Source organism: Triturus cristatus, chromosome 1_2 (genome assembly GCF_964204655.1).
Source record: "Triturus cristatus chromosome 1_2, aTriCri1.1, whole genome shotgun sequence".
Lineage (NCBI taxonomy): Eukaryota > Metazoa > Chordata > Amphibia > Caudata > Salamandridae > Triturus > Triturus cristatus.
Genome location: NC_140580.1, coordinates 823,068,741 through 823,093,160, shown reverse-complemented (window position 1 = coordinate 823,093,160; position 24,420 = coordinate 823,068,741). Strand labels below are relative to the sequence as shown.

The window sequence follows — 24,420 nt, the reverse complement described above, 5'->3', positions numbered from 1 at the left end:
GAGATCACATGGGCAAATTAATAGATAAATACAGTTAGTAGAATTACAATTTGTATGTCTTTTTAGGACCCATTCGAAAGTGGCAGTGAGGCGAATAGATTTTGCGACAACAGTTTGTCCACAGCAAGAGCACCCTCCGCAGGTATAGTGACCCTGTACAGGGGGAAGATTCCAGAGGGTGTTATGTGCTGAAGTTATTTGTTTCTTTGGTCTCGTGTGTATCAAAGTGTCTTTCAGATTGTTAGTCCTTTTGAAAGCGAAACGTGGCGGGGGAATCATGAGTGTACCTGCGGATAGTATTCCCCAATGTTTCTTTATCACTTTTTTAAGGTTGTTGGACTCTGGTGTAAAAGATGTTACACGAGTAATGGTTTCTATGTTGTCTTTTGTTCTCACTTCCAAAAGGGCCTCGCGATTGTTATTTCTGGCCCTCTTCATTGAGTTGTGAATTACTCGGGGAGGATAGCCTCTTTGTGTCAAATTCCCTGAGAGGATGTTGGCCTCAATTTTGTAGTCAGTGATAGAGCTACAGTTTCTCCTGAGTCGAAGGAATTGGCCAAAAGGCAAGTTATCGCGTAGGGCCTTAGGGTGGTGACTACTGTAGAGAAGTAAACTGTTCCTGTCAGTCGGTTTTCTGTAGAGACTTGTACTCAAACCTGTGGGTGTCAGTCTGATGTTTAAATCTAGGAAAGGGATGTCAGAGTCAGAGATATGACTTGTGAATTTCAAAAACTGATTCTTAGTGTTAATCCATTCACAGAATTCGTTGCAGGTTGTTAAATCCCCTTTCCATAAGATCATGACATCGTCGATGTATCTTTTCCACAGGGTTAAGTTTGGCCCGAAGGGGTTATCCACGTTCATTATCACTGTCTCTTCAAAAGCCGCCATATACAGGCAGGCCACACTGGGAGCAAAGGTACTCCCCATCGAAGTACCTTGGGACTGATGGTAAAGGTTGTCTTTAAATGCAAAATAGTTCTCCGTGAGAGCTAATGTTGCCAGATCCATGATGAATGTTATGGGAGTAGGGGATGTCCATTCCCTTTTCTGTAGGGCTGCCTCTATCACCGTCAGGGTAGCCTGTTGCGGAATATTGGTGTAGAGAGCCTCTACATCGAGGGTCACTAGTAGGTCAACATTCTCGGTATTCTGTATCCCCTCAATCATGTTCAAAATGTCAGTTGTATCCCTGACATAGGATGGTGTCTCTTTCACTAGGGGTTGTAAGAAGTAGTCACAGAATTTAGATAAAGGTTCCAGGAGGGAGCCAATACCAGAGACAATAGGTCTGCCAGGGATAGGAATGACGCCTTTATGTACCTTAGGTAGTGTATAGAAATAAGGTACGACAGGCTTGGGAGTGATAAGAAAGTCTGCTTCTTTTTTCGTGATCCAGCCATTGGCTTCGGCCTCCAATACCTTACTAGCTATTGTTAAATGTAATCTCGGCGTGGGATCAGTGTCGATGGGTGTATAGTATTTTCTATCCCCAAGTTGTCGTAAGCATTCTATTTCATAATCACTGGTGGACTGGATTACTGTTGCCCCTCCCTTGTCAGCCTGTTTGATGGTGATAGTGGTGTCAGCTGCTAGCGTTCTGGCCGCTTCCCTTTCTGTGCGAGTAAAGTTGTTGTACAAAACCTTTTTATTCTGTACTTTGTCCAGGTCTTTTAGTACAGCCTTCTCGAAGGTAAGGACCTCCGAGGGAATCATGCTGTTTGAAGGGGTAAAGGTGGAAGCCTTATGTAGGCCAGTATCACTGGATTCAGTAGCAGGTTCGTCATGGAAAAATGCTTTGAGGCGTATTTTTCGGAATCCTCACTTGGCGGCAGCAGGTGTGGGAAATGCGGGCTGGCTAGACAGATTGGTAGCCACCTGGGTGCATGCCACATCACCCAGGGCACGAGATTCATGCCAGTGGTGAGAAGGCATGTTTGATGCCAAACAGGACATATTTTGGCAGTACCCTAATGGAGCTGCCAACCTAAAGAAAGCCCGGGAGGCTGCCCGTGTTATTCTATTTCCAATGGGAAACACCACTATAGGGTCATATACGCTTTCACTTATGTGCCTTCACCTTGGCACAAAACTGTGCTGCAGCCCTGAGTACCCCTTTACCATCTGTGCCCTGGGTACCCCGATACATGTAGTAGAGACTTACAGCAGGGATAAAGTCCTTGTCAATTGGGGTTACCAATTCACACATCAGTTTTGGGAAAAGAGCACTGGCACAGAGGCATAGTTAGCAGGCTTGAGTGCACTGTCAGAATCAAAAACCAGAATCTAGTAGTCCAAACATTGGCAAAAAGTAGGGGGCATCTGCAAAAAGCCCTGTTTCCTTACACCATGCTTCCTGCTTGACTAAATTGTATGATCCTAGGAAATGGCCTTATTTCACCTGTGCCTTATTTTCCTTTATCATCACATTTGGTGTGATGATAAAGGGCAAAGTGGTACAGTGAAATAAGGTGATTTTCGAGGACCACACTATGTGGTCAGTTGGTGAAGCTGGGATTGATCCATGGTTTCCTCGTTTCACACACTGCAATTCAGCCACTACATGGATATTTTTAAACATAAAAATATTGATGTACTGAAGACAAGGTTATAGTGCACCTTACAAGGGGCCTAGGTTGTTGTCATAGATGGGGCAACATTATAGTCTATTAAAATATCTACAAGTAAGGTTTTTGTACAGTGCATATCTTGTTCTGAAGTATGTCAAGGTGCTCTCAAATGTGATAGGGGACAAGAGAGCACAGTGAAATAGGGCAATTCCCTAGGATTACAAATATTGATCAAGTTGTGCAATTTCGCCATTGGATGGGTTTCTCTGTCCCCCCTTGCATTTTACACTAAAGGTGGAGATCCCAAGCCTTCCAGGCGGTGTCCAACCCATTGGGGAGATCGGTCTTTATTGGCAAACAAGAAATTGTACGAAATAATCAATGAATTTTCCATAAAAAATGTTGTACGACCTGTTTTTTGGTCAAATTCTTTGTGCTGGAAAATGCAACATTTCACTCCAAAGTTTAATATGAACCCATTCAGGGCCATGCAAGGTGGCCTTGCGTGTCTTCCTAAATCTCATTTTTAACTCGTGTCACTCTTGTACCACATTGCGTGGCACAAGTGCGACGCAAATGGGGTCATAAATATAGCCCTCATTCGTTTACAAATTAGCCACCTGGAAAACCTTTTCCGAATCGTTAAATAGGCTTAGTACCTCTCAAAAAGTTTTTACGGGTTCGTGAACGCTAAACACCTTAGACATCATGCCCAAAATTCGAAGGTGACTTGCTGGTTACAAAAAATACTCTTTGAGGAATTAATCCGTGAACTATCTTACTACAGAGCTTCTGCTTTTTGTGAGGGCTCAAAAAAATGCTACCATGGCCAGCCTAGAACTACAGTGCATGTGCGCAGGCGCCCGCTTGGGAGCAGAGGCTGGCAAACCTCGTCATGCTCATTAAGCGCCCGCGATCACTTTCGCGGCGCCCCTTTGATGTTCTCGTTCAAAGAACATCAAACATCAAAGAACATGTTGTGTTAATGCTTTGCTGCGCCCGTTTGACTTACACTGTGCTTTCTCTTTCTACAGACTCGATGTTTGTGTTCCTTTATTTTGAGATGTTTTAGTATTACTGTTTTGTGACGTAAAGAACATTAAGGAAATGTTACTGTGAAACTGGACAACGTTCACAGTATTTATTTCTGATCGCAGCAGCTGCTTCATGTCCGTTGCACCATTCAGGGAGTCCTTTCGTTGGCGCTTTCATGAGGACATGATGAGGAAGCTGGAAACTTTTGGCACATTCTCTTTAAAAGCACAGCATGTTGGCGACTGGTTAATTGATTAGACCTATGTAGCGCTTTAGATCTCAAAGCGCTATGGTGGGTGCAGCAGTTACAACTCATGAAATATGGGGTGCAACTCACAAGGAGGGGGCAGGTTTCAGTGCACATTGGCTGCAATCGAACTCTTAAGATGATGGGCTGTGTGTATCCATTATCAGCACTCAGTCTTCGCTAAGTGATCTTGTTTGTTTTGTTGTTGTGTTAATGCTTTGCTGCGCCCGTTTAACTTACAACGTGCTTTCTCTTTCCACAAGCTTGATGTTTGTGTTCCTTTATTTTGTGATGCTTTTAGTATTACTGTCACACACACAACCACACACCCACAACCACACACACACCACACACAACCACACCCACACACACATACCCACAACCACACACACACATACCCACAACCACACACACACAACCACACCCACCACACACAACAACAACACACACCCAACTACACACACACACGTACAACCACACCCACAACCACACACCCAAACAACCACACACACAACCACAAACAACCACACACACAACCACACACAACCACACACAGCATTGGCATAGTCAATAGGTCTCGCCTTTGGGACCTTATAAGTGTTTAGCCACGCAACAGTTGATGTGGTTGCACCAAGGATATTGTGCTGCATAACTAAATACTTAGAAGGTCCCAAAAGCGAGACCTATTGGCTATGCCAATGCTTGTTATGTATTGCTGTATTCTCCGTATCCTCCATTGGCTTTGTTCAGTCCACGCAGATCTGATGAAGTTTACACTACAAAAAAAACATGCGAGTCTGAACAGAACCTAAGAAAATATTGTTTTTTCTAAACAAATGAAAATAACACGCGTGGTGCTGGTTACAACCTTGTACAAATTGCTTTCCTTTTCTTGAAAATCACAGGCACACTAGCCTAATAGTGCCACAGTTTATGGAGTAGCAGGCTGTTTGCGCCCCCTGGCGGACCTTCATTGCACTGCATGTCTTTGAGGCAAGTCTCGTGCCATTTGGAAGAAAAGGTATCCTTTACAGCCACAGCGTTATCATCATGAAGAAACCATGTGTAGTCGACTAGGCGTAGATATACTTTTCAAACCCATATTAAATCACCACTAATCCACCTTTGGATTTCTCAGTAGCGGGCTACTCGCCGAAAAGCGCTTCAATGCCTTGTCAGGGATAGTAGGCGCTATATAAATCAAATTACAATACCAATTACAATAATAATGCGGAGTACTCTTAAAACAAACTATGCAATGTCGTCTCTAGGCCAAAGCCGTTTTAGGCTAATTAAAGAGGCTGATGTGTTTTTCAGTGATTCGATTAGGATTCGTGACAGATAATTCTTTAGCTATTACCCATCTCGTTCTGTGACGAAAAATATTTTACTCCACATTGAGCTGCATTTCAGCTAGAATAAAAAACAACCCAATACGTTGATATTATAATACTGTCTGAAAAAAGTCATGAAGTGGCATGATTTCCCAGCAGCTATTAGCAATCGATGTTACCGAAGTATGCTGCTGAACCATGGTTGTACTAATGCATACTTAATAGCAATATCGTAATCTGCATTATTTAACATGATTTAATGCTCCCATCTGGAGCTGCAATGTCGCTTGTCCCTTTTATGCACTTCCCTAGTGCACTTTGCACAGAAATATGGTAACTCGAAAGAATTGGTGCAAATCAAGTGCCTTTGCAAATAAACTCTTTACTAAACTGCGTTAAAAATAAACAGCATCTGCATAAGTTTACTTTTTTAGCGGGCCTTTTGTAAGTCTGCAACCTTTGAATCACAAGGGATGTTTTAAAGCATTTGGGTTGAAGAGCAATGCTCCTACCGTAGGAAGGACACATTCATCTTAGCAGGCAGCCAGGCCTATAGAAAATGGAGCCTGGAAATACGAGTTTCAAGTCTCTTTCTACATTTTAGGGAGTCATTTATTTTATAGAGCTCCATTGTAAATACTTGGGTGGTGGAAATTCCTCTGTAAATTATATATGGATTATTTATTTTTATTTAGTTGATCTCTATAGAGGTCTAAATCAATTGGGACGCGCAGCTGAACTACACCAGGGCAGAGAGGCAGCAGCAGGGCCCGCGGGACTCCATCGTCCACGCTCCTTTGTTCTGCCACGTCGACACCTGCCAGCACCTGGAGGAACATTTAGGCACCTGATTAGACCCCGCAGCGCGGGACGCGCCCGGGCGAAGCCCAGGCCAAGGGCGGGCCCGTCCTTGACCATGACAGACTGGAGGTGGCCGGGCAACACCTCTAACATCTGTTGTCGGGCTATTTGTGGCTCCATACGACTCCCAATGTAAGTGATGACTATTTTATAGCCTGTTGTTGGAGACTGAGCGGGGGAGTGCTGAGAGTGTTGTATAGTGGTAGTCAGATTTTATAACTGCCCCCTGCCCGTGGTTCGTGGTTGAGGTGTGTCTGGGCAAGCCTGACGAACAAGCACATCATGGGGAAAAGGAAGTGTGCCCTCACAGGCTCACCACCTGATACAACCAAGGGCACTATTGACTCTTTTCTAATAAAGACAGTGTGAGCAATCTCAAAAGAAATTGATAAAGCTGAGAGGAGGCTCTCACAGGGCAGGGCTGGAATAGCTGCACTGACACCTGATGGGAATATGGCACTGGTAGCTGAAAACGTGGCTGGAAATGGAGGGGGAGACATTTTGGGGCAGGGGGAGGAAGTAGAAGAGATTGGAGGCCTAAATCAGAGTGCCAGTTTAAACAGCATTGCGGCTGGCCAGACTACACGGAGCAGGGCCACGTTGCTTACTACTCGCTGTGCGGACCAGAGTGGCCCACCAGCCCCAAAGAGACAGCGGAAGGTACAGAGGATATAGCTCCCAAGCAGTCGGGAGAAGACACCAAAGGCCCAGACTCTAGGGGTGCCAAGGATTTTGCCAAGGACACTGAAGAATTGTGGGGGTCCCTTAAGCAAATAATTATGGCATTGGTGTCTTGTCTTTTAAAGGATTTTCTAGGTGAGCTATCAAAAACTGTCCTTGATATAAAGGCCTTACTCTCGAACATTGAAAAATTGTTGCCCTCGGCTGATCAACCTATGCAGATTGCTGCCCTTAAGTGTAATGTCCAACAATAATTAATTTCTCATGCTACTCCACCATGTACTGAACCCCAGAACCCTTCAGCAGCTATGGGTACAACAGGACGGGGGGGATGGGGGGGGGGGAGCGTATGGGGATGACTAGGTCTGGTCAGCTGACCTACCCAAACAGGAAGCTGACTGACAGAGGATCCCATGGGGGGTCCTCAACATCATGGTCGGCTGGCCAGTGGTGTCACCCAATTTGCCTACAACACTCGAAACTTGCCAGTTATAGACCTCCCGCCAGCAAGCTGCCCTTACATGGTGGTTCTAGTGGGGGTACCAGAACGAGACAGTGCACAGGATGAGTCTAGTGTCCTGTTGATAAACAAGGCAACCCACTGGTTAGGTAAACATGTTGGGTTTAACACCTCGGACCAAAGACACATCGTGATGGCCAGAAGGGTGGCGTGGCTCGGCAGGTCTGAGAAAATATTCCCTGGGGACAGCGTGATTGTCACGCTTGGGTACCCGGCACTGGCACAGAAGATTTTGTTTTCATCTTCACAATCACTCATTGTAGATTCCGGGATTACACCAGTACCACTACCTTTTTTATTTATTTATTTTTTTACAGACCCCCTTCCAAACTTTCATCTCTCCAATGTGCGGTTATACAGGAAGCAGGCCCTAATTGGGGTCGGGGGTCCCCTGAATCTAAGAAATGCATTTGCACCACTGAGGGATTTGAATGATATAGATCGACTCTCAGAGGGGGCGAGTACAGTAAGAGTGGCTGGCAAGCGGGTGGAACACATCGAGGAACCAGGTGGGAGGGCGGGGATCAATGCTGAAGTAACCCGCAAAATCCATCATGAGCATAGGGATCAAAGTGAAAGGAGGTCTCCCAGTGTAGATAGGGCTATTATCAACCCTTTAGCCACCAGGTGAGGGGAATTATGGGTGATTTAAAATTTATTTTGTGGAACATGGCAGGTTTGGTGAGTAAGTTGCGGGATGAGCAGTGGCTCCATTACATCAGAAATTTCCATATAATCTGTATTCAGGAAATATGGGAGCCATTAAACACCTTTTTAGAAGGTTATAAAACTTTCTTCTGTTCAGCATTAAGGTCTAGTGCAGGGAGAGCTAGCGGGGGCCTAATTATGTTTGTAGATTTAAGGATACAGGGGAGGTGGAAGCCCATGCTATGGGAGTTGGATGTAGTACAGAGTTTAACATTTGTAAGCAATGTTTATCGTTTGGCATTTATTAATTTTTACAATGCTCAGTCAAACTCGCAGGGATCAAAATGCCTGGATGAATTAAGCAGCCGATTAGAGAAATTACAATTTGAAGGCCAAGCCCAGTCACATTTAATATTAGCTGGAGATTTTAACTTCAACCTGTGTCCCAATCTGAGGGTGACCAATTGTAACTCGCTGGCCTGCACACTAATAAAGGAGCCACACATCGAACACACCCAGTCAGGACGGGAGTTGAGTGTCCATTTAAATACTTTTGGTTTAACCCACACAATGGATCTGATTATCCATCATCCAGATATAACTGTGCCCCCTTCTTATAAGGGCAGAGGCTGTGTGTCATTTCTTGATTTTATTTTTGTTTCCCCACATAGCGAGGAGGTTTATTACCGGTTTTAATATTCGCCATAGTATATTCAGTGATCATAACCCTGTAACTATATCACTTGTTGCCCCCGATATCATCAGGCATCGCATAGATTGACAGGGGGAATGATCTCTGCAACTGATCATGGCAGGCGGCTGCGTTGGGCATAGGTTGATACTGTTGCCTTTAATAACTCCCTTTTTAACAGAGGCAAGCAGGAAATACAGAATTGTTTAGACCTAGAAATACAGGGTCGTGAACTAGTTCAGACATTTACAGCTATTGCGCAACTAGTGGATAGCCTATTAAAAGCACCTGCACATTCATATTCTAGGGATGCGCCAAGATGGTTTGATGGGCAATTATCGCAAGCCCTTACAGCCCTAAAGAGGGCCCTCAAACAATCACCCAGAGAAAGGGGTCGGATTGCGACCTGCCGCAAAATGTATAAACAAGCAGTTAGCGCACGGAAGCGCCAACTGCAAGTGAAGGCATGGGAGGATTTAGAAGAGGCTGTTGAGCTAAAGGACTCTATTTGTTTCTGGAAGGTTATCAACAGCCCATGTTTTAAAGATTTTAATAACCCGAGCCTAGCCCATATCATTTTACCAGAGCAGTGGCAGGCTCATTTTGAGGGACTGTATAAGCAGCCCCTGCGAGTGGACGAGCCACAAACATTGACTATTGCCCAGATTATAGACGCTATCTCTTACTTTAGAAGAGGTGAGATTAGGAACAGATATGTCTTGCGCGGAATAAAGCCCCGGGACCACACGGGATTCCACCTGACCTTTTCCGAAGTAACCCAGATATATGGGCGCTGATCTTGGTGAGGGTAAAATGCAGCAGAAGCAACAGAAATGCCTTTATCATGGTCTACGGCCACCATTGTCCCGATATTTAAGAAAGGGGACAAGGATAGTCCACATTGCTATCACACAATATCCCTTATTGATGTGACAGCGAAGGTCCTGGGCCGAGTGGAATTGAATAGGTTGCCAGAGTGGGCAGAGACCTACAGAATAATAAAGGATGTGCAATATGGGTTCCGTGCGGGCAAATCCACAGCAGACCAATGTTTAAATCTATATCTTGTTACTGCGATGTACACAATAGCTAAATCTGGGGCGCTTTATGTAGCCTTTATGGACCTTACTGCAGCTTTCGATCGTGTAAATCGTTGTAAAGTATGGAACCTTATGGGATTAATAGTTATTTTAGGCGTCTGTTGAAAGTCCCCCAGAGCACCCCCTGCAATTATTGTCCACGAGGAGCTGGGGTCTAAATACATTTCCGACTTAGTGGCGGTGAAGCCCCTTTGTGTTGGTTGAACCTATGGTCCAATGAGGAGACAGGTTTTAATAGACAAGTAATTCAGGACTGTCTCTCTTTGAACCATGCGTTAAAAATTCTGTGGCTGAAATATGTAAAGGACACCCTCACCATGCTGGGTAGAACAGATTTGTTTTCTCATCCAGACAAGGTGCGCTCAAGGGACAAAGTGCCCATTAAAGATCTGTTTTTTAAATATGCCCTGGCACAAAGGGAGGAAAATGAATTGAAAAAACCCACGGTTAGAAATTACATCTTAGTCATGTCAACACAAAGTATAGAACCGTACCTAACCCTCATAGCCAGTGTACATGACAGATATTTAATCACACGGTTTAGGCTGAATCTGTTTCATCATCTACTGGCTGTACCCGCCGGGTATACGGCACATGTTGAACAAAAAGGGCCCTGTGGCTGCGACAGTAGGTCTCCACAGGATACCCTACACTTTGTTCTCCTGTGCCCGTATTACTAATTCCTGAGAAGAATGCTTCTTAAGGGGCTTTTAAGGAAACTTAGATTCAAGCAGGCCCGTGTGGCTCTGCTGCATGTAAAACTGTCCCCAGATGTTTTTACGCTATTCTGTGTCTCGAACATTCTAAGATCTGCTTTAAAGTTAAGAACCACTAGGGGAACATAAAAGCAGAGGACTTTTTAACTAACCTGTGTATTAATTATGGCAGTTTGCAGACTCTTTTCATGTTGTTTAGTAGTTGTTGACTACTGCTTTTACTGTTATCTTCTTCTTGACTGTTTTTCTTCTTTATGATCACTGTTTTATATTGATGTGTTGATGAAAGTGTACCTTTTATGGTCTTATTTTCTCATATGCTGAAGATGCTTCTTCTTATTATTATTATAATGGTTAATAAACTTACAGAGCTCAAGAAGGTCTTAATGAGTGCCCACCTTCTCAAACTTTTTGAATTCTGGACATCACAATGGTAGGTATCCCAATGGCAAAGAGAAACCTAAAATGACACCCCCATGCGAAGTATGGAGAGGGTTCCCTTCACACCCAACCCTTTCCCTCGGTATCACAAATGTTTTATTTAAAAAAAAAAAAACTGACATTTTATTACGTTCCTATTAGTTTTCTGCATTGCTATTGTCAAATTCGCCTGTCATGAACTTTCCATCAACCCTGACTCGAAAATATGTGATCCTGCTTGCTCTGCAACCTAGGCCCGCGGTAACTGATTGACAGGTCACAGGTGGGGTAGCACATGGCCGGCAAACAAACACGCGAACAGGAAACTCAGGTCCATCCCCCAGATAAGAGCAGCAACACCACAATGCTCCAGGGAAATTGGTCCCAATAAAGTACACATGGCCAGATGTGTGCGTGAATTCCGAAACACCATGAAGTTAGATGCCTCATGAAGTTAGGAACACACAGCCAATCAGGACACAGCACACACAGTACACGCAGTAATGATGCGGCCCTCAAGAAAACATCTGGACATACTACCCACTGGCCCACATTGTGCCCACCCAAGGTCAAACCACTTGCATTTCTTATCAAAGGCTCTTTATTTATGACTCCACAGACAAGGCCCATATTCCTTCACCAAACAACGATCGCCAAATGTACTTTAATTGTACCTGTTAGACCTGGCACCATTGGCGTGGGTCACCCTTGAATTTTTGTCTGTGCCTCAATGTGTTTTGTGTTGGTGTTAGCTGCTCAGGGCACTGTGCCACTGCCATCCAGTGCCACAGTGCAAGTGCTCCCGATGGTAAAATGTATTATGTGAATTGACTTCCACGTTTGGCATATTTGGTTTACTATCAGTCCCTGGTAGAGTGCACCAGGGGTGCCCAGGGCTTGTATATCCAAATGCTGCTAGTGGGCTTGCAGCACTGATTGTGCCACCCACCGAAGCAGCGGGGTAAAATGTGTCTAGGATCTGCCAGTGCAGAACCTGCGCGCGGTCTGGTACCGTCGCGCTGACCGAGCAAATGTCCCCACTTGCCAGTCCCTAAACCTTCCCTTAACTACATGTTAGTCACCCCTCTAGTAGGCCTAAGCGCAGGGTGCATTGTAGGCATAAGGTAGGACATGCCCTGATGTGTGTGGCATGTCTTAATAGTGAATTACAGCCATTTTCGTTTTTCACTATTGAAGGTTACCTGCTCTCCATAGGCCAGAATGGGCTGCTGGGATCGCTACACGCTGTGACCCCAGTGGACTCAGAGAGCATGGTAGAAAGTCATGTTTAGTGTGCCTGAACTCGGGATAATGAAATACATCTTTTAGTAAAGGTTATTTTAATATCCTGGGTTTGCAAATGCTACTTTTAGAAAGTTAGCCTTTGCGTGCCTGACCATCTCAGTCCGTCTCTGCTGTGGGGGGTGTGTTCTGCCTAGCAACAGTACAGGAGCAGGGCTGGGGGATTCCAGGAGACAGGTTGGCTGCCAGGTGGTGGGTAGAGAGATTACACCAGGATGGGTGGGAGGAGTACACCTTGACTCTTGAATAGACCTGTGCTCTGCCACCACAAAGCCGGCTCCGCCCCCTGTGGAGCGGCTGATGTCTCTGCCCTGCTGCTGAAAGGAACCAGCCGAGTCACCACAACAGAGTACTCCAAAACTGGACTGAGCCAGGCCCCCTGGCGCTAAAGAACAAAAGAATCACTGTATAAAAGTAGGAGCCTGGCTCCTAAGAAATCAGATCCAGATTGAACCACGAAGGAACTCTGCCCGACTAGAAGGACCTGGAAGAAGCTGAAGGAGGAGTAACTTTCCCTGACCTGAGGGACTGGCCTGCAGTAGGTGCCTTGCTGAGGAAGGAGAGGAAAAAGACTGAAAGAGACTTTTGCACTTTGTTCTTCAACTATCTCCAAGGGCTTGGAAGAAGAGCTTGCCCCCTGAACTGAACCCCAGGACCAGTGGGTTCACCGTGTCTCCGCTCGTCTGAGAACTCGAGCCGTGCGCTTTCTCCCGCCGGAGTGCTCTGCGCACCTTGCCACCCCTCCTAGGGCCGTGACACCCAGAAGCCTGGCCGCCTCCCCTCGCCGAGAGCCCCGCTCTACCTGAGTCGCTCTGGACCCATCGAGGCTGGCCGCCCCGCTTCCCTGTCACCTGCCTGCCACTGGAGCGTGCCTGGTGCCCTCTCGCTCTCCCGCCGGATTTCTACTTGGGAAGTGAAATCAAGCCTCGGACGGCCGCCCGTACGTCGTAACGTATCCGGCCGCCCCGCTTCACCTCCCAGCCTGAGTCTGACCGTGCCGCCCTCCGCAGTGACCTCCCGCACAGTCCGTGTCGGAGGCCCTGGGCCGCACCTGTCTACCGAGAGCCGCCCGCTGAGTTCTTGATCCGGAAGACCCACGAGGTGCAGAACCTGCATCTCCCCTGAAGACTCGTCCAAGCACATCGCACGTTCCCAGGTACAGAGAACTCTCTATCGGACTCGGGGTCCGCAACGTTCTGATTTCCCCGTATCACTGTATCCCGGGTGCACTGCGCATCATCGTGACTGGACCGACTCAACCGAGCCCTGTGAAGCGCTCGTGATCGAATAAATTACCAAAGACAAGAACAGTGCCTAATTATCATCTTGTGGCTTCCATTTCGCAACCGTTATTGATGGTCTTGTACATGCCTGCGTAACAAAGAATCTTTTATATAAAGCATCCGTATTTTTGATACAACTTACGCCTGGTGTCCGTTGTGGGGGATCGTTGTGGTTTACTGTGTGTGATCATAAATGCTTAACTGACTAGCGCCCTGAAGTTTAGCCCTGACTGCTCGCGCCACACTACCTATAGGGTGAGCAGGGGTTCTTCTGAGGGGGTAATTCTCTCGCCCTGAGTAGAAGAAGGGACCATTGCTTGTCACACGTACCTACTTGTGCCAACCGGAGGTTCCCCATTCTAACATTGGTGGCAGCGGTGGGATTTCGAATTTGCATTTATGATTTACATACAGTGAATTATTGATCACCACATAGAGCAGACCTATAACGCAGCCACAGATTGATTGACAGTTGTTGCTAAAGAAGAATCTCTACCTTAAGAAAGCATGCCTAGCTCAGTCAGTGGGAGCAGAGCGTCCTCTGTATTCTCTGGAGTTGATGACATCGATTGGGAGGAAGGCGCACTGCGGAAGTGCAACAATGATATCTTGAAAGGATATCTCTCCAAGTACCGAATTAAGCAAAGCGGACTAACCACTAAGGATCAGTACGTAAAGGCGCTGAGAGCCTGGCACGAATCAAAGTTTCCAGAGAATGCACGAGAGGTGATACCCCCAGAAGGTGTTTCTGAGCCTAGCAGAGGCCTGTCGCCAGAGGAGATGGCCGACAGGAGTGCTGCACGAGCACATGAGGTGGAAATGGCAAAACTGCAAATGAAGATGGAAAGGCAGAAACTGGCCATGGAGCATGAGGTAAAAATGAGGGAGTTGGATCTCAAGGCCAGGAGTTTAGACAACTCACCCTCTGGTGGCAGCAATTCAACAGAGTCAAGGGTGCACATTCCTAAAGATGTAGTCAAAGAATATTATAAGCAGGATGATATTGGGCAGTGGTTCAGGGCCTATGAAGTAGCCATGTCCTCCCACCGGGTCCCTGAGAAGGATTGGGGAGCGGGGTTGTGGGGAAGGTTCCTGAGTGAGGGGCGGGACACACTGCTAGACCTCCCCTCTGATGTCCACACATCCTATCCACACATGAAGGAGGCTCTTATGACAAGGTATGGGTTAACTCCTGAATTGTACAGACAGAGGTTTAGGGATTGCACCAAGAAACCTGGTACCACTTATGTAGAATATGTGACCTTTTTTTGCAGAGCGCTGGATGGTTGGGTGAAGGGTAGCAAAGTGAATGATTACCAAGGGCTGTTTGATTTAATTGCATGGGAGCACTTGTCGGATATTTGTTTTCCTGAGCTACGCCAGCACCTGATCGATAGCAAGCTGTCCAACCCGAGGAAGCTTGCTGAGGAGGCGGACCGCTGGATCAGCACCAGGGTCCACAAGGGTCCCGTGGGAGGCCCCGCCAAAGGTGTTCAGGGTCCCCAGCAGAAGAGTGGGGGGGACAAGGGTAAACAGAGGGAGTTCTACAGAGGGCCCCAAAGTAATTCCCAAGGGAACCAAGGGAAAGGTTCTCAGCCACCCCCACCCCCGAAGCAGACCGGGGCCCCGACAGGTAACCCTGTTCAAAGAGGGCCCCTCAGATGTTACAAGTGTAACAACCTGGGGCACATTTCCGTGGATCCCAAGTGCCCCCTGTATGGTAAACCAGCACCCTCTGGTGCTCCACCCCCCAAGCAGGTGAATAGTGTAGCCTTGGGGAGGGAGATAGATGTCCAAGGGGCGGGGGATCCCGTACAGATGACCCTGGTCTCCTTAGGAGACAGTGAGATGGTCGCTGAGGCCCAGCTGCCCCCCAATACTCAAAAGTATGGGCAGTGGGTGACCATAAATGGCAAGAGGGTGGGGGCTCTTAGAGATACAGGAGCCAGTGTGACTGCTGTCAAGCAACACCTGGTGTCTCAAGAGCAGGTTGTCCCGCACGCATTCTGCCGTGTTGTCAACGCCGACAACACAGAGAGTCAGTGTCCAATGGCTCAGGTTCCCTTTGAGTGGGGGGGGGGTCTCTGGTACTCTGCAAGTGGCTGTGAGAGAGGCCATGCCTGTTGATTGTCTCCTAGGTAACGATTTGGAGAGCTCCCCTTGGGAAAAGGTGGAGAAGACAGCTCACCTGCGGATGGTGGGCTTGCCTGATTGGGCGTGCGTGATCACCCGGTCGATGGCAGCCGGTAGGGGTGTTGAAGGAACCCTGGAGCCTGAGGGAGAGGCCCAGGAACCGGCCTTAGAGAGAGGGCAAGGGAGGCACGGGAATCCGGCTCCTGAAGTTCCCACGGCCCAGGAGGAAGCAGACCTTGAGGGGGATGCCCTGGAGCCTACCGGGGAACAGATAGCCGAACTGGGGGACCTTCCTGAGCTGACCCATTGGCAGCAAGAAGGAGGCCCCACCAGGGAGGAATTCTGCAGGGAGCAGAAAGAGTGCCCCTCTCTAGAGGGTATGCGGCAGCAGGCTGCAGCCCAGGCCAATGGTGATCAGTCCGGAACTCACTTGATCTACTGGGAGAACGACCTCCTATACTCAGAGCCTAAGGTTGCTGAACCTGGGTCAGCCCGTGCGCTGGTGGTACCCCAGAAGTTCAGAGCCTTCCTACTGGGGCTGGCTCACGACGTACCGTTAGCAGGACATTTGGGGCAAGACAAGACCTTTGAAAGGCTTGTCACCCACTTTTATTGGCCCCAAATGCGCAGGAGTTCTGACACTCACTGCAGGACATGCCAGACTTGCCAGGCAAGTGGCAAGAGTGGAAGGAAGCTGAGAGCTCCACTCCAACCTTTCCCTGTGGTCAGTACCCCATTCCAGCGGGTGGGGATTGACATTGTGGGGCCACTGGACCCCAAGACAGCCATGGGCAACATGTTTATCCTGGTCTTGGTGGACCATGCCACCCGGTACCCTGAAGCCATCCCTCTGAGGACAGTGACGGCCCCCGTGGTGGGACGGGCACTGATGGGAATTTTCTCACGAGTAGGATTCCCTCTAGAGGTGGTGTCTGACAGGGGGACCAACTTCATATCGAAATATATGAAGTCCCTTTGGCAAGAGTGTGGTGTAACCTACAAGTTCACCACCCCTTACCATCCCCAAGGAAACGGGTTGGTTGAGCGCTTCAACCGAACCCTGAAGGGCATGATTATGGGTCTCGAGGAACCCATGAGGCGTAAGTGGGACGTCCTCTTACCGTGCCTTCTCTTTGCGTACCGCGAGGTGCCACAAAAGTCTCTAGGGTTCAGTCCCTTTGAGCTTTTGTACGGCCACCCCGTACGGGGACCTCTTAGTCTGGTCAAGGAAGGCTGGGAGCAATCTCCCAGGAAACCTCCCCAGAATGTATACAGTTACATGCTGGCTTTCCGGAACCAGACTAGGCGTTTCAGGCAACTTGCTGAGGCAAACCTGGAAGCCAGCCAGGAGGAAATGAAGCGGTGGTACGACCAGAATGCCACTCTGGTTGAGCTTCAACCTGGTCAAAAAGTGTGGGTCCTGGCCCCGGTGGAGCCTTGTGCACTCCAGGACAAGTGGACCGGACCCTTTGAGATTGTGGAGCGCAAGAGTTCTGTCACCTACTTGGTGAACTTGCGGTCTCCTAGGAACCCCTTAAGGGTCCTACATGTCAATCGACTGAAGCCCCACTTGGAGAGGTCCGAAGTGGGCATGCTCTTGGTCACCGATGATGGGACGGAAGAGGAGTCCGAGCCTCTTCCTGACCTCTTGGTAGCCTCAGAGCGAGACGGGTCAGTGGATGGAGTTAACCTCTCACCCACCCTGACCCCTGAGCAACAGGGTGACTGCCGCCAGCTGCTGGGGCAGTTTCCTGACCTGTTCTCCCTGGTTCCTGGTATCACAAATTGGTGCGTCCATGATGTAGATACAGGAGACAGCTTACCTGTGAAGCACAAGGCCTACCGGGTAGCTGACAGGGTCAGGGCCTGCATCAAAGAGGAGGTCTCAAAGATGCTTGCCCTAGGGGTGGTTGAGTCCTCCAGCAGTCCTTGGGCCAGCCCAGTGGTCTTGGTCCCAAAGGCTGCAGCGCCGGGTGCCACGCCCGAACTCCGGTTCTGTGTGGACTACCGAGGACTCAACTCAGTCACGAAGACTGACGCACACCCCATCCCCAGAGCTGATGAGCTCATCGATCGGTTAGGGGCTGCACGGTACCTCAGCACGTTTGATTTAACGTCTGGGTACTGGCAGATCGCCTTAACTGATGGGGCCAAAGAGAGGTCCGCATTCTCTACACCAGATGGGCATTACCAGTTCCGGGTGATGCCCTTTGGGATGAAGAATGCCCCTGCCACCTTCCAGAGGTTGGTCAACCAGGTGTTGGCTGGACTGACCGAGTTCAGCGCCGCCTACCTGGAGGACATCGCAGTGTTCAGCGGCACATGGGAAGAACACCTGCAACATCTCTGGGAAGTGTTGATGGCGCTGCGCAAGGCAGGCCTCACGATCAAGGCAAGCAAGTGTCAGATCGGGCAGGGTTCAGTGGTGTACTTGGGACACCAAGTGGGGAGCGGCCAGGTGGCGCCCCTCCAACCCAAAGTTGAAACCATCCTGGCTTGGGAGCCCCCAAAGACCCAGACGGGGGTGAGGGCCTTTTTAGGACTCACCGGGTACTACAGGAGGTTTGTCAAGGGGTATGGCAGCATCGTTGCCCCCTTGACAGAGCTGACTTCGAAGAAGCAGCCCAGGAAAGTGATATGGACTGACACCTGTCAGAAAGCCTTCGACGCCCTGAAAACTGCCATGTGCACGGCGCCCGTGCTCTTGGCTCCTGACTTCTCCAAAGAGTTCCTGGTGCAGACGGATGCATCAGAGCATGGTGTAGGGGCTGTTCTCTCACAGATCACTGAGGAGGGCTTTGACCAACCCGTAGTCTTTATTAGCAGGAGGCTACTTCCCCGGGAACAAAGGTGGAGTGCGATAGAACGAGAAGCATTTGCTGTGGTCTGGGCGCTGAAGAAGCTAAGACCCTACTTGTTTGGGTCTCACTTCCGGGTTCAGACCGACCACAGGCCCCTCAGATGGTTGATGCAAATGAGGGGTGAGAACCCAAAACTGTTGAGGTGGTCCATCTCCCTACAGGGTATGGACTTTACGGTGGAGCATCGCCCTGGCACAGATCACGCCAATGCTGACGGTCTGTCCAGGTTTTTCCGCCTTAGTGATGAAGAACTCCCTGGGGTAGGGTAGTTCTCCCCACTTTTCAGCTGGAGGGGACACGTGTTAGACCTGGCACCATTGGCGTGGGTCACCCTTCCATTTTTGTCTGTGCCTCAATGTGTTTTGTGTTGGTGTTAGCTGCTCAGGGCACTGTGCCACTGCCATCCAGTGCCACAGTGCAAGTGCTCCCGATGGTAAAATGTATTGTGTGAATTGACTTCCACGTTTGGCATATTTGGTTTACTATCCGTCCCTGGTAGAGTGCACCAGGGGTGCCCAGGGCTTGTATATCCAAATGCTGCTAGTGGGCTTGCAGCACTGATTGTGCCACCCACCGAAGCAGCGGGGTAAAATGTGTCTAGGATCTGCCACTGCAGAACCTGCGCGCGGTCTGGTACCATCGCGCTGACCGAGCAAGTGTCCCCACTTGCCAGTCCCTAAACCTTCCCTTAACTACATGTTAGTCACCCCTCTAGTAGGCCTAAGCGCAGGGTGCATTGTAGGCATAAGGTAGGACATGCCCTGATGTGTGTGGCATCTCTTAATAGTGAATTACAGCCATTTTCGTTTTTCACTATTGAAGGCTACCTGCTCTCCATAGGCCAGAATGGGCTGCTGGGATCGCTACACGCTGTGACCCCAGTGGACTCAGAGAGCATGGTAGAAAGTCATGTTTAGTGTGCCTGAACTCGGGATAATGAAATACATCTTTTAGTAAAGGTTATTTTAATATCCTGGGTTTGCAAATGCTACTTTTAGAAAGTTAGCCTTTGCGTGCCTGACCATCTCAGTCCGCCTCTGGTGTGGGGGGTGTGTTCTGCCTAGCAACAGTACAGGAGCAGGGCTGGGGGATTCCAGGAGACAGGTTGGCTGCCAGGTGGTGGGTAGAGAGATTACACCAGGATGGGTGGGAGGAGTACACCTTGACTCTTGAATAGACCTGTGCTCTGCCACCACAAAGCCGGCTCCGCCCCCTGTGGAGCGGCTGATGTCTCTGCCCTGCTGCTGAAAGGAACCAGCCGAGTCACCACAACAGAGTGCTCCAAAACTGGACTGAGCCAGGCCCAGGCCCCCTGGCGCTAAAGAACAAAAGAATCACTGTATAAAAGTAGGAGCCTGGCTCCTAAGAAATCAGATCCAGATTGAACCACGAAGGAACTCTGCCCGACTAGAAGGACCTGGAAGAAGCTGAAGGAGGAGTAACTTTCCCTGACCTGAGGGACTGGCCTGCAGTAGGTGCCTTGCTGAGGAAGGAGAGGAAAAAGACTGAAAGAGACTTTTGCACTTTGTTCTTCAACTATCTCCAAGGGCTTGGAAGAAGAGCTTGCCCCCTGAACTGAACCCCAGGACCAGTGGGTTCACCGTGTCTCCGCTCGTCTGAGAACTCGAGCCGTGCGCTTTCTCCCGCCGGAGTGCTCTGCGCACCTTGCCACCCCTCCTAGGGCCGTGACACCCAGAAGCCTGGCCGCCTCCCCTCGCCGAGAGCCCTGCTCTACCCGAGTCGCTCTGGACCCATCGAGGCTGGCCGCCCCGCTTCCCTGTCACCTGCCTGCCACTGGAGCGTGCCTGGTGCCCTCTCGCTCTCCCGCCGGATTTCTACTTGGGAAGTGAAATCAAGCCTCGGACGGCCGCCCGTACGTCGTAACGTATCCGGCTGCCCCGCTTCACCTCCCAGCCTGAGTCTGACCGTGCCGCCCTCCGCAGTGACCTCCCGCACAGTCCGTGTCGGAGGCCCTGGGCCGCACCTGTCTACCGAGAGCCGCCCGCTGAGTTCTTGATCCGGAAGACCCACGAGGTGCAGAACCTGCATCTCCCCTGAAGACGCGTCCAAGCACATCGCACGTTCCCAGGTACAGTGAACTCTCTATCGGACTCGGGGTCCGCAACGTTCTGATTTCCCCGTATCACTGTATCCCGGGTGCACTGCGCATCATCGTGACTGGACCGACTCAACCGAGCCCTGTGAAGCGCTCGTGATCGAATAAATTACCAAAGACAAGAACAGTGCCTAATTATCATCTTGTGGCTTCCATTTCGCAACCGTTATTGATGGTCTTGTACATGCCTGCGTAACAAAGAATCTTTTATATAAAGCATCCGTATTTTTGATACAACTTACGCCTGGTGTCCGTTGTGGGGGATCGTTGTGGTTTACTGTGTGTGATCATAAATGCTTAACTGACTAGCGCCCTGAAGTTTAGCCCTGACTGCTCGCGCCACACTACCTATAGGGTGAGCAGGGGTTCTTCTGAGGGGGTAATTCTCTCGCCCTGAATAGAAGAAGGGACCATTGCTTGTCACACGTACCTACTTGTGCCAACCGGAGGTTCCCCATTCTAACAGTACCCAAAACTGTATATAAGCTTGCACAAATTAATTGTACTTTGAGACAGTCCTCAGACCCGTTTCTGTGGGTTGTACACCCGGTCGAGGTGTGTAATCAAACCAACTGTTCCTGTTTTGCCAACCGCCTCTTGTCTTTGATTTTTCAAGGTAAATTCATATTTGACCAACATGATCATCCGTATTATCCAAAGCAACTGGGTATTTAGGTTTATTGCTGGTGGTCATCTGGAAGCCCTAGAAAAATATTTTGGTATTTAGTCTATCAGAAATGATTAAATCTTTCATTTAATCCACAAAACAAATATTAAAAAAATATACATTTTAATTGGAAAGTTGGAGAATTTTTTATTTCAACCAAGGCCACCAACAGTACACGATATCTTCTGCTTCATTCACTTTCACCGAATTAACCTGAGGATACCAAATTAATCTGTAGCCTCCAATTCCAAGTCGTTCACATTTACAGAATATTTTAAAATTTGATATTTTCGTTCTTTATTTATGTATATTTTATTAACCTGTTAATATCATTTAACTTTCTACGTAGTTGTGGACCCCTTGAGTAGGCATTGTGTGCCACCTAAGTCGATGGACTACAGGTTAATGACCACTGCATTAGACTCTTCCCTCTATTCTATTTAGAAAGGACAACTTTAAAAAAGGCAAGCAATCTAACCTTAATAAAAGGGTAGGTGGCACTTTCGCGTCTTAGACCTGCAACAAAAGTTTAAAATGATTATTTCCCTTTGAATTATCAGAACCATTCAAGCCTTCAATGTTTCATTGCTTTCATTGATACATTCTCTTCATACAGATGAAATCCAAGATTTTGGGATGTTACTACCCCCCAGTACGCAATGAAAGCTTATATTTTCAAGGTTTCCCAATCCCAGATTCCAAGTAACGCTATCTCGTTGATGGCACCCACTAAATACCATCACTTTACTCCTGGTATTCTTCACCTTCAGAAAGTGCTGTTCAGTGAAATCATGTAGGGTGTGCCACCCTCCTTCAGGCGTACTGGGGTTAAATCCAGTCTGATAATATCATCAGCGTATAATAATGACTTCCAATGAGTCAGCCAGATAGGCAGATATAGAGAATTATATATTTACTAGACTGACCTCTTCATATTTTTACTTTAAAGACTTATTGCCAGTCAGTAGTCAGGGCCTGATATTAATGCAGGTCGATTACAAAAAGACAGCAAAGTAGTAGCACGCCCATTTGGTGGCAAAATACTTTGGGCCTGATTTAGATCTTGGCGCTAATGGTCCCGCCGCCACTTTTTCGATGGATTCACTGCCCGCCTACTTGGCGGTCCACCCTCTCTACTTAAATGTTGGTAGGTCTATGAACGAAAGACTGCTAGAGTCCTGCCAACTCTGCCAGGAATTCTCACCTGTTCGACGGCACCATAGACAGAAGCGGCCGTCGGCAGGAGTCCAGCCAAGATGACCACCGCACTAATCACGTTGTGGCTTTGTCGAGGCAACTGCGGTGGGAATACCTGCTACTTTGAGTTGGCAGAATGGAAGGAAATGAAGTAAGAACGTACAACTTTGACAGTTTTCCACTTACGTTTCCTTCTTGAACCCCATCATCCAGGTCCCTTCTTTGCTACTCTGACTCAACCATGACGCCAAACGACCAAGTTGTCACCAGGATCTAAGGTAAGCAACTTTTACAATTGTCTTACTGTGAATCATGTGTTGACAATTGCTCTAACCGTGTGTATTTCTGCATTGCTCTTACATACATTTTTTTCTTATGTGTAATGCAATAGTGTTCATTTTCCTACTTATCAAGGTACATTGAACACACCCGTATTGACACGTAAAAAGAATATTGTAGTTATGGTGTTTTCTGGGTGTTGTGCTTGTGGTGCCTGTGGGTGTGCATTCAATAGTGTGTGTATGTTGTTTGTGTGGCATACAATATGTAAAGAGACATATCACATTACCTACAATGTTTTGAGGCAAACACAACATATATGTGTATTGACACAAAAATAAGTTGTACTTACCAGTCTCTACTCCACCAGGGATGCACTCCATCAGGAATCCGCCGCCAGGACAACGCCAACACAATGGGGTCATCTAAATTGGCTTGGCGGAATGCCGCCAGCCTGACGGCAACAGTGCCAGCAGAGCCTGCACACATTTAAATATGGCGGGCAAGACTTCAACAATTCGACGGAGTACTTGAAATCACCGCCACGGAGGGACGGCGAGAGTGCCACAAAGACAGTGCTTAGTTTGAACCAGTGGTTGCTGGTGCTCGGCCCCGCACTTAATTGCCAACACTGGCACTTATGACGGTCTGTCACATGGCGGGGCTGTCTATCTAATTTAGATATGAGCACAGCAACAGTTGTTTACTAATTCAATATACATTAAAAATGACTATTGCCTGTCGCCCAAGCCATTATTATAGTTTTTGGGGACTTGTCACACTTGTTTGAGTGTGATGGTTAGTAGTTGTGTTAGTTTTGACATTGGCAGCACTGATAGGGGCAATGGGTGGCACAAGCTGCAGTGGCCTCCTAATGAGGGCCCTGGCACCTATTTTTGTTTACAAATTAAGCACTGCATCAAGATGTAAATCTGTCCCTTTGTCCTATGCAGTATAGTATGTCAATCCGACACTTTATGAAAGTGTCATGGACCTCACTCCCGATCTCCACCACTAGATGGAGACGTCAGCATATATTTGAAAAACCTCCCTGAGGAACCCAGATAGTTATAGCTTGCATATGTTAAAAAGAGAAAAGAGACCAGGAAAGGAAATGACCCCATGAACACTACACGGAGCAGATCTGAGAACTGAAAAGTGAGATACAAGGCAGTCATTTGTGTCCTGTTTTCTAGGAGGGAACCTTTCCATATTCTGGTCAATTCAGTTACAATAGTCACTCCCTCCTGGTACTCCAACAGCAGAGAATGGTCAAACACATCAAGACAGCTGACAGGTCAAAGAACATTAACAGTGCCATCCGGCTTCCGTTCAGCAGGACTGACTCAATCATATGCCAAGGCCAAAATCAAAAGTGATTAATGTGGAACATCTGCTAAATCTGCATGTGTCCAAGGAGATCGAAAATAAGAAAAAAAAATTCTAATGAAAAAACCTCACCTTACCACCACGTCTCTCCCTCCGCACCGCCGGAACAGAACAAGAAAAAGACACACAATTGATGGACGAAATGCAGAACAAATCAAAACATTCTCCCCCAGTCAAGAGATCTGGGTTAAATCCATCATTCTTTTGCTCACCATGCCACCCCAGTTTAGACCTGGCCATATGCAAATCAGTCTTGACCCTGTGCCTCATGGGAATAGTCCAGCCCGAACTGCCAAGCGAGGTCCTCCCTGGACTGGAAACAAGCATCCTAGGACCGGTTTCGGGGTTTCACCCCTCTTCAGCCAGGATA

The 24,420-nt window shown here is 48.1% G+C and overlaps 1 protein-coding gene and 1 long non-coding RNA gene across 7 annotated transcripts in view; one reads left to right on the top strand and one right to left on the bottom strand.

The window, feature by feature from the left end:
• Nucleotides 1-24,420, bottom strand: part of RNF207 (ring finger protein 207) — a 1,105,462-nt gene that overhangs the window by 312,165 nt on the left and 768,877 nt on the right. The window lies entirely within an intron of this gene.
• LOC146868075 (uncharacterized) overlaps nt 1-24,420 on the top strand; it is a 127,549-nt gene that overhangs the window by 20,409 nt on the left and 82,720 nt on the right. The window contains exon 2 of the long non-coding RNA XR_014962408.1: nt 22,596-22,660. This is a non-coding gene — a long non-coding RNA (uncharacterized LOC146868075). The remainder of the gene's footprint in view (nt 1-22,595; nt 22,661-24,420) is intronic.